Source organism: Octodon degus, unplaced genomic scaffold (assembly GCF_000260255.1).
Source record: "Octodon degus isolate 3935 unplaced genomic scaffold, OctDeg1.0 scaffold00041, whole genome shotgun sequence".
NCBI lineage: Eukaryota > Metazoa > Chordata > Mammalia > Rodentia > Octodontidae > Octodon > Octodon degus.
The window spans coordinates 11,266,918-11,275,846 of record NW_004524617.1 but is presented as its reverse complement, the minus strand read 5'-3'; the positions used below and the strand labels follow the sequence as shown (position 1 = coordinate 11,275,846).

The 8,929-nt window shown below is 34.4% G+C and overlaps 1 pseudogene; it reads right to left on the bottom strand.

The window, feature by feature from the left end:
* Positions 1-7,218: 7,218 nt before the first annotated feature.
* LOC111816817 overlaps positions 7,219-8,929 on the bottom strand; it is a 9,704-nt pseudogene continuing 7,993 nt past the window's right edge.

Here is an 8,929-nt window from a genome sequence, read left to right as displayed (position 1 = left end):
TTTCTTTGGGGTTGGATGTCAACATTAATATCCTGTTACTTTAAGCTTTCTTTTTATTTTTAGTGGCAATGATACTTAACGAAAGACATATTGTGTAGGCTATTGGAAGTTTCATTACACTCATTTATAATTTGGGTCAACATTTACTGACCAACATGACTCAACTAACTCATTCGGATTCTGTCAATATTATCAACTTGCTATTAATCTCAATAGTAGTCAATAAATTTATATCTAGCCATTAACAACTTATTGGACTGAAAACTTTATGAAGTAATAGAAGGTAATAACTTGTTAGCTACATTAGTTCTGTCATTCATTTGACTTAGAAGTTTTGGCCTTGGATGAATAGAAGGTTGTAGTAGGCATCAAGAAAAATTTAAAAAATCAAATAATTCACAGATTTGCTGGCAAGACTTTGGACATCAAACAGTGCAAACCACAGAATGGATAAGATTCACTGACCAGTATTTTAACATAGGGGTACTTTCATCACACATACTGTAACAAGCCTGACAGAATAAAGACATTTGTACTCCATTGTATTTTTGTACCTTTTTGTTTGTTCCTAGTACTTTTTAATCAGAATTTTAAATTTTGTTTCTCTCGAAGCCACCTCTTTATGCCTTGCTTATGATCGCAAATATACAGACTTCTCAGCAGGACTTGGTGATTTCAATAGTTTTATGCATTTAATATTAATAAAGAATTGGGCTTTATTAGATTTCTACACCTTTTCATCTCACAATGTTACTTTACATGTAACATTTTTCAAGACACTAAAGGAACAAAATCACAAGACTTTAGTTACTTCTTTGTAAATTATTTTTATCTTATTATATTTATGCCTTCTAGAAAGATCTTTATATGACCTAAAATCGAATCTAGACATTTCACTGGATTTGATTGGAGGGTAGAGCCTCTGGGTGCAATAATGTGAGAGTTAACCAATGACATTTCTTTGAATGTACTTGTGTATTTAAGAAAGAAATAAATTATACCAGAATGGAATTAAAAACATAAATAAAATCATTATGCAAATTTGCAATAAAGTATTACCTTCAGTTTGACCAGTAGTTCTCAATCAGAAGTGATTTTGCTTCCACAAGGGACATTTGAAAATATCTTCAGTCACTTTTGATTGACACAACTGGTGTGCAGCGATGAAGGGTATTATTGACATCTGGTGGGTACAAACCACTAAATACCCAGCAATGCAGGCAGTCCCCTACCACAGAGAGTTATCTGGGCACAAATAGTGACGGATTGAGAAACTCTGTTTTGAGGTGGTGCCATGTATTTTGCTTCAGCTCTAGTCATTCATAAGGAGAATCCAAGCTTCATTTTCCCCAGCTAACTCACATTATGCAATGCTTTTTTAAAAATTCCAATCTATCTGTGTCAAATGCACAGCAGTAAGTCTGTTTCTCTGTATGAGGGAAATTGTTTACTACTAACTGATAACCTCAGCTTAGTAGTTTCTTTTCCAGCACATCAAAGCTCACAGTCAGACTTGCTGCAGCAAGTGCACTTTTGAGTGGCTTTATGACATATAAAGACCCTCTTTGGCATTCATACTGTGCTATTCTATTGTTTACAAGCTAGCAGTAAATTATTTATGGATATTGCTAGAGATTGGACTCACTTTCTCTTTTTCAACCTCAAAGCTATATTTTTTCTGGTGGAAAGATTTTATGTGAGATAAACATTTTGGGGGTACTTCACTTTATATTTATATGACAGACTTTATGATATCAGTCTGATCTACTTTTTATTACTTTAAACATGTTTTGGAAGTTACTATTAACTACATCATAGACTCAAAAATATAATATTTTCCCTTAAATTTCCTATTTTAATGTAATTGAAGAAGGTATTCCTGAATTAGTTTAAATGCAAACTGAAAGAAAGCCTCATTTTGGATTTAAAGTGAAACAAGATCTTTAAATCTTATGAGAATCTCTCTCTCTCTCTCTCTCTCTCTCTCTCTCTCTCTCTCTCTCTCTCTCTCTCCCTCTGTCTCTCATCACTTGGTATCTTTGAGGGAATTACCTTGGGAGATGTCTAGATGATTAGTAAAGCACATTTTTTGCATGTCTAGATAGGTCAGAGAGGCATGGTCTTGGGGTCTACATATGGCCTTTAACTCCTTACTCTCTGATGCTTTTTAGCTGCTATGCATTAAGGAATTTGCCCCATCATGACTTTCTACAATGATGTTTCTGCCATAAAGCCAGTGAGCTATGGACTGAACCTATTGAAATCATGGACAAAAATAACCCTTGTCTCCTTTAAATTATGTATGTCATATACTTTGTCCGGCAATGAAAAGCTGATAGGGAATTAAGGGTTTAACTCTAAGAGTCCCATGGCTGCCAAAATTCAGATACCTGAGACCCTTATAAAAGATAAGGTAGTATTTCCATATTATTTATACAAATAACCTCTAGATTGATCATATTGTCTAATGCAATATAAATTCTGTGAAAGTAGTTATTCTATATTGTTTAACAAATAGTGACAAGAAAATGTCTGTACGTATTCAAACAGGTAATCTTTTTCAATTATGTTCAATACCTAGTCGGTAGAATCCACAGATGTGGATACATGAATACAGAGCCTCCCCCGCTGTCTGTGTGCATGTGTGTGTATTGCTTCAACTGATCTCCAAAAGAATTGTTTCGTGGTATGCAGTTATTTCTGCCAACAACAATGTTCTTCATTAAAAAACATACACAAAACATTATTTGTGATTGAGTTTTCACTGACACATTTCTAAGGACTTCTGTGATTTGGGATTACTTTTCCTTGTTCTTTATCTCTCCCCACATCCCAAGTGGTAACATTTTTCTCTTACATTTTTTCACACATTTATAAGGTTGGCAATTTTCTAAAAATGGTAATATTGAAAGAATATAATAGATAATAATTCTAGTCAGAATGCATAAGTTACTCCAGAACCCTGCAGCTCTCCATAGAAAGTCTTCTTTACTGGGTTAAATAAATTATCACTTAAACGTTTAAAAAATAACTTATTAATGAATGTATGAGGAATAAACTATGGCACATCAATCCCAAATTATTTCTGGGTACACATCAACTTCATTCCCACATTACAGGCTATCTAAAAAATAAACTATAGACCTTATTAGAAATGAAGGACAAAAATGGGCTTTATTTGGAATTAAGTCATTAGTAACAAGCATTGGCAACCAGGAATTAAAGGGGTCAGGGAGATAGCTCAGTACAATTAGTGCTTCCCTGGCAAGCCCTTCAAGGGCCTGAGTTAAATCCCCATTTCTACAAACAAAACAAAACAAAACAAAAAAACAAACCAGGAATTAAAGAACTAAATAATATTCAAAAAGTATAATAATGCTTTTAGTTAATTTATTTTGTTTTACAAAAGCATCATATTAAGCCCCTGAGATTTCCTAGTTTAGAGGTAGGGTTATTTTAAGACACAGAGTAATTCTTTATAGATTTCTGTTGTAGAAAGGTTTACTTACTTATTTTTATTTTATTTGTGTACATTTTAATGAGAGAAAAAGTTAAAATAGCAATGAAATAGTTTTAAAACAGATTAGTGGGAAAGTTACAATAATTAAATACATTGCATATTGTTGTCTTCATAGTAGTTATTCAGAGGACGAGAAGCAGACATGATACCTTGTCTAAATAATATCAGTGCAAACCTTCGTCGGTTGTAGAAAAGTTTATGAGAAACTGTTAGCTCTTCTGGTATAACAGATTCTGTAAAATCTTGGTACTGCACATGCCAAGATATTATATGTTCAGCCCTTTTCTTGATGAGAGAGAAATATGGGTAAATGCAGACTTATTTATTTGTTTTTTAATGTATTTGGTTGTTGCAGGGTCTCATGGTGCTTGGACTTGTGATTCTCCTGCTTCCAGCCTCCCCAGTGCTGGCATTACAGGCGTGCATGTGCCACTATGCTTGAACTCTGGCTGGCTCAGCCCACCCTGGGGGTGGGGCTGGAGTGGCATGTGGTGCCGGTGTTTGAACCTCAGTCCCTGCGCTTGCCTAGGCTTACCTCAGCAGGCACTTTAGTCCGCTAAGCTATCTCACAGCTCTAGATGAAAACTTTAAAAAAAAGCCTCATGAAAATTGCATTTTCAAAGTTACATAAGTCAATCAACATAATAAGGTTGATTTGTATATGATAATATGGCTTTAGATATGGGGCCATCAAGATAAAAGAAAAATCAAATTAAAAAATTCAGCACAACAATAATAAAAATTCAATTTTAACATTTTTGGTCTATTGAACAACATTGGGTTGACCACATATCCTTGTTTATAATCTTTTCACTATGAGAAATGTTCCCATTAGCACAAATGTCCTGGTTGTTCATCCATGTTCTGGCTAAATAATATTCCTTTGTGTGTGTGTGTGCATGTGTGTTTGTGTTTAGCTAGCTGTTCGTACATTGAGAGACATTTAGCTTGTTTCCATATCTTAGCTATTATAAATACTGCTACAGTGAACATGGAAGTACAGATATCTTTACAAGGTGTGATTTTATTTTTATAAAACAAAAAAAAATCCCAGGAAAGGGATAGCTAGATCGTGTGGTAGTTTTATTTAAAATGTTTTATTTTAAATTTCTTTAGGAACCCCCATACTCTTTCCTGTAATGGCTAAACCAATATAAACTCTCACGAACAATGTTCAGGGACTCAATTTCTCCAAGCTTTTGCCAAAATTTATTGTCAATCTAAAAGAATCAAATCAATCTGTCTGTCTATCTATCTGTTTGTGATTACTGGTTTGGAAAAGGAAATAGAGAGACATTGTTCAGAAGTTATCATGTGAGGATAATAATAATGCACTGCAATTGAGATTGCTGTCAAATGAGTAGATTTTAGCTGTTTTTGAGACCAAAAGATGCATAGCTATGTGAGATCATGGATATGTTAATTTGCTTCACTGTAGTAATTATTTTATTATCTGTATGTAATGTATAGCATTGTGTTGCATACCTTAAATTAGACAAATAAACTTAATTTAGAAAATTTTCTTGTTTGGATGAAGAAAAATATGACTATCTGAAGAAACACAAATAGGTTCTATGTTTATGCTTACTAAACTGATTTCCTACTCATTTCTGAAGGTCATTCAGTTCTCCATAGCATTTGAAAAAGTCTTAACCATATTTCATTTCTCAAATGCTATTAGAAGTAATTTTATGTACTTCTTTCACTTTTAAACAATTTTAATTATTTGAGTGCGTTTTATTAGATATATCATTGTAATTTACTTTTTGTTAGATTATTGGGTCTGTTGTCTGAAAAGATTTATACAGTTTTCCCATACTGTAAAAATAGTAACTAACAAATTGTTGTTCTATTGATTTTGAGAAATTGATTTTTCAAAGAGCTTATGTAGGAAAATTATATTTCATATTCTAGACACTACCTGTTACTAAGTACACAGTTGTATTAGAATCAATGATTCTTAATTTATTTTGAATCTCATATCATCTTCCCCCTTGGCGATCTGATAAAAGCTATATTCTCTTGTCAGAATAAAAAAGCATGTACACATAAAGTATTCCAAAACTTTTATTGGGTTCAGGCACCTTTTCTTGTGCAGCAAACATTCAAATTCAAAAAATACAGCCCTAGACTGTAGTGTTTTGTTTTTCTTTTATCTCTTCTTTTCTGACTCTTTAATATGTAGTAAACAGTTATACTCCATATCCTCTTTGTTGAATGATAGAATGAAAGAGTATTTTAATTATCAGTATAACTGGGGTCTGAGTTAAGTACTTTATATGTTTTCCCTTTTTTTCATCTTTCTTAATGTGCCCCTTTTTGCTTACTTGTTTGTTTGTTTGGGTTTTTTGTACTTCAATGTTCCCACTAACCCCTTTCTAACTCTTCTATTTACTTTTGAAACAGGACCTTGCTATATTACTGCATGAACTCAAATTGATAATCCATCTTTTGCTTTAGTATTCTCTTTTCATTTTCAGTATTAGTATGTTATTTGTTAGAAAATGTTTCATTTTCTGAAAACTTATAAATAAGTTTATATATAGCAAATTTATGGCAGCAAACTTATATAGGCAAAACATATAGCAGATCATATAGCAGAAAAAATAGCACTAGTATGTAAAAGTTGTGGGTCCAGATGACCTTTGAATTGGCCACTATGAGCCTTAGTTTCCTAATATTCATGGAAATTCTGTTAGCTGTAGAGGTCCCCTCAGCTATCTGTCACAGGAAGTGAAATTTTCCATCAAATTATATTTTTGGCTGATGAAATGTAGTGACTCTTCTCTTGCTACAGAGATATACAGAATTGCCAAATAGCTTCTCATTTGTCTCAAATAACTTATGTTTTCTGATAACTGTACTTTAGGCAAAACCAATACTGACCCTTACCTCATTTGAACCAAATACATTTTCTCATTAACCATGGTGTATTGTCTAGTACTCCCATACGTCAAAATAATTACATCTTTCTTTTTTGGGTTAGGAATTAATTTGAACTTTTGCTAGATTAAAGGCAAGTTTAATGATGGTGAGCAAGTCAGACATGAGCCATGCCAGGCAATATACCTCAAGACAAATGATATAACACAAAGCAAACACTGGGCAGAGGACACTGGAGCCTATAGGATTTAAGAGACAGGCACATCAGTGAAGTGTTCTTAGCAAGAGGTCAAAGACAAATCTTCCCTATACGACAATTACACTTTTGGATCCTTTAGCCTACTACTGCTTCTTTATTTCTATTTATTTTTAAATTTATCATATATTTTATTTTCATTATTCCATTTAACATAATTTCAAAATAGGTCTGTGCTCTAAGGTGAGCAAAAGAACACACCAAAAGTTTTTCATAATGTTCTGAGCAGGACATGAGGCTTTGGGGGCCCCAGTGTTGACGCTAGCATTTTACTGTCTGTGATATCTAACTACTGATACAGAAACAAAAGGTGAGCTCACCACAGAAGAGCCAACCATGCGAGGGCATCACTGAGCTCTCTGCTTCGCTGAGCTTTCTGCTTATACAACCACCTCCGAAGGGTGTAATGCTAGTGACTGATGCTTTTCCTCACCAAGTTCAGTTGTTTGTTTTAAGTAAAATGCTAAACTATATACATGTTCTGCATTTCTTCAATACATTTAAAAAGTGGAAGTCCAGGGATTTTTAATTCTTCCAGAGTTCAGGCTGGACGTTAGCACTATGAATGTGATCTGCTCAACATATTCAGTCCAATTTTAGCAACCATCAGCAAGCTGGCACCTGAAATTAAACGTGCAGGAATAAATTTTCCAGAGTGGTAGAATCTCATTCCCAAAATGCCAGTCAAGGTCCCGGATGTAACTAGGAAAACTCAAATGTTCTTGGTGTCCTGAAACAGCTGGTAAACACCCTGACCCGCTATAGCCAATGATCCCACCGGTAGCAACCAGGGTGGCATAGCCACAGCCAAAATAACATAAAGACACTAGTTGGCAGGGGTTCCTCTGAATTGTTCTGTGTCCAGGTGGGTGACCCCATCAAGCCTGTACCTGGGCCAAGGGCCACATGAAGGTCTGCGTCCTTTACTATTGCCTTTCTAAAGTGAGTCTGGGGCCTGCTAAATAGCTCAGTGCATGAAGGCGCCTGCAAGCAGGCCCAAGAGCCAGGGCCTGCCATGACGCCCTTGCCCAGGGCTCACTGAGACAGCAATTGAGACTGGGCGTGGTGGCGCATGGCTGTAATCCCAGCTTTTGGGAGGCTGTAAACAGGTGGATCACTATGAGTCCGATATAGTAAGGAGAACCAGAACACCCTGTAGACCCTTCCCTAAAATATAAATAAATAAATAAATAAATAAATAAATAAATAAATAAATAAAGTGAGTCTATTCTGGCTTGATGGCACACAACTAATACCAATACTTGAGAAGTTGAGGCAAAAGAATTATGAGTTTAAGGCCAACCTAGGTTATGTTACATAGAGTCACCCTCTCTAGAAAACAAATAAAATCCATAAAGAAGGAACAAGAAGTTAAGTAAATGAGCTTAAAATTGTATGATTTAAACAATTCCTTGATATGTAGCACACAGATAAATATATTGCATTGCTAGTATGATTTTATTTAAGGCATCTCACTGTTATACTTGCTTTTCTGAATTAAGCAATAAATTGGTACAGTGCACTGGGGACAATAAAGACAGTGTGTGAAAGCAATCCGAGTACACTTTCCATCTTCTTCAGCTTTAGTTCTTTCATTTCTCAAATGTAAATTATTTTACTTGCTTTACAAGGACTTCTACAATAATGAGATATTTTAAAGGAGTAGCTGACCTTTCATAACCACTAACTAATAACTTTAAATGTGATATGTATTAACTTAAAAAAAATTAAAGCTCAAATTTTGATTGGGAGACTTTGTTAGAGGGGCATTTTGAGCTTTTGAAAAATGTTGCCATCCACGAATAGTCTTCATCTGTACTTTAAAAGTTTTTGAGCTGTTTCTAATTATGTTCTTGTGAATTACTTTAAGTTTCTTGAACACTTTGTGTGTAATCTCTGTCGCTTTGATTTTCTAGTCTCTCCAACAGCCAAATAGAAAGGAACGTGAAACTAATAATTCAAAGCTAGCTTCCCACAACCTCTATTTCTTAGTGCTAGTTTTTAAATGCATTTATGCCTCCTATTTCATTTATTAGTGCTCTTTCTGCTTCAGACTCCACAGGGCTTCCCTTATCATCCTTTTCTGCTTCTAATAATCATGTTGAGCTGTGAGATACACTCATATTCAAATGTGATTGGCTTTCTGCAGAAACCCGTGGAGATATTCAACTTAACAGAAACATGTCATATCTGCTTACTCATATGAACTCTTTTTTAAAAAAAATTTTATTTTATTTATGTGTGTGTGTGTGTGTGTGTGTGTGTGTGTG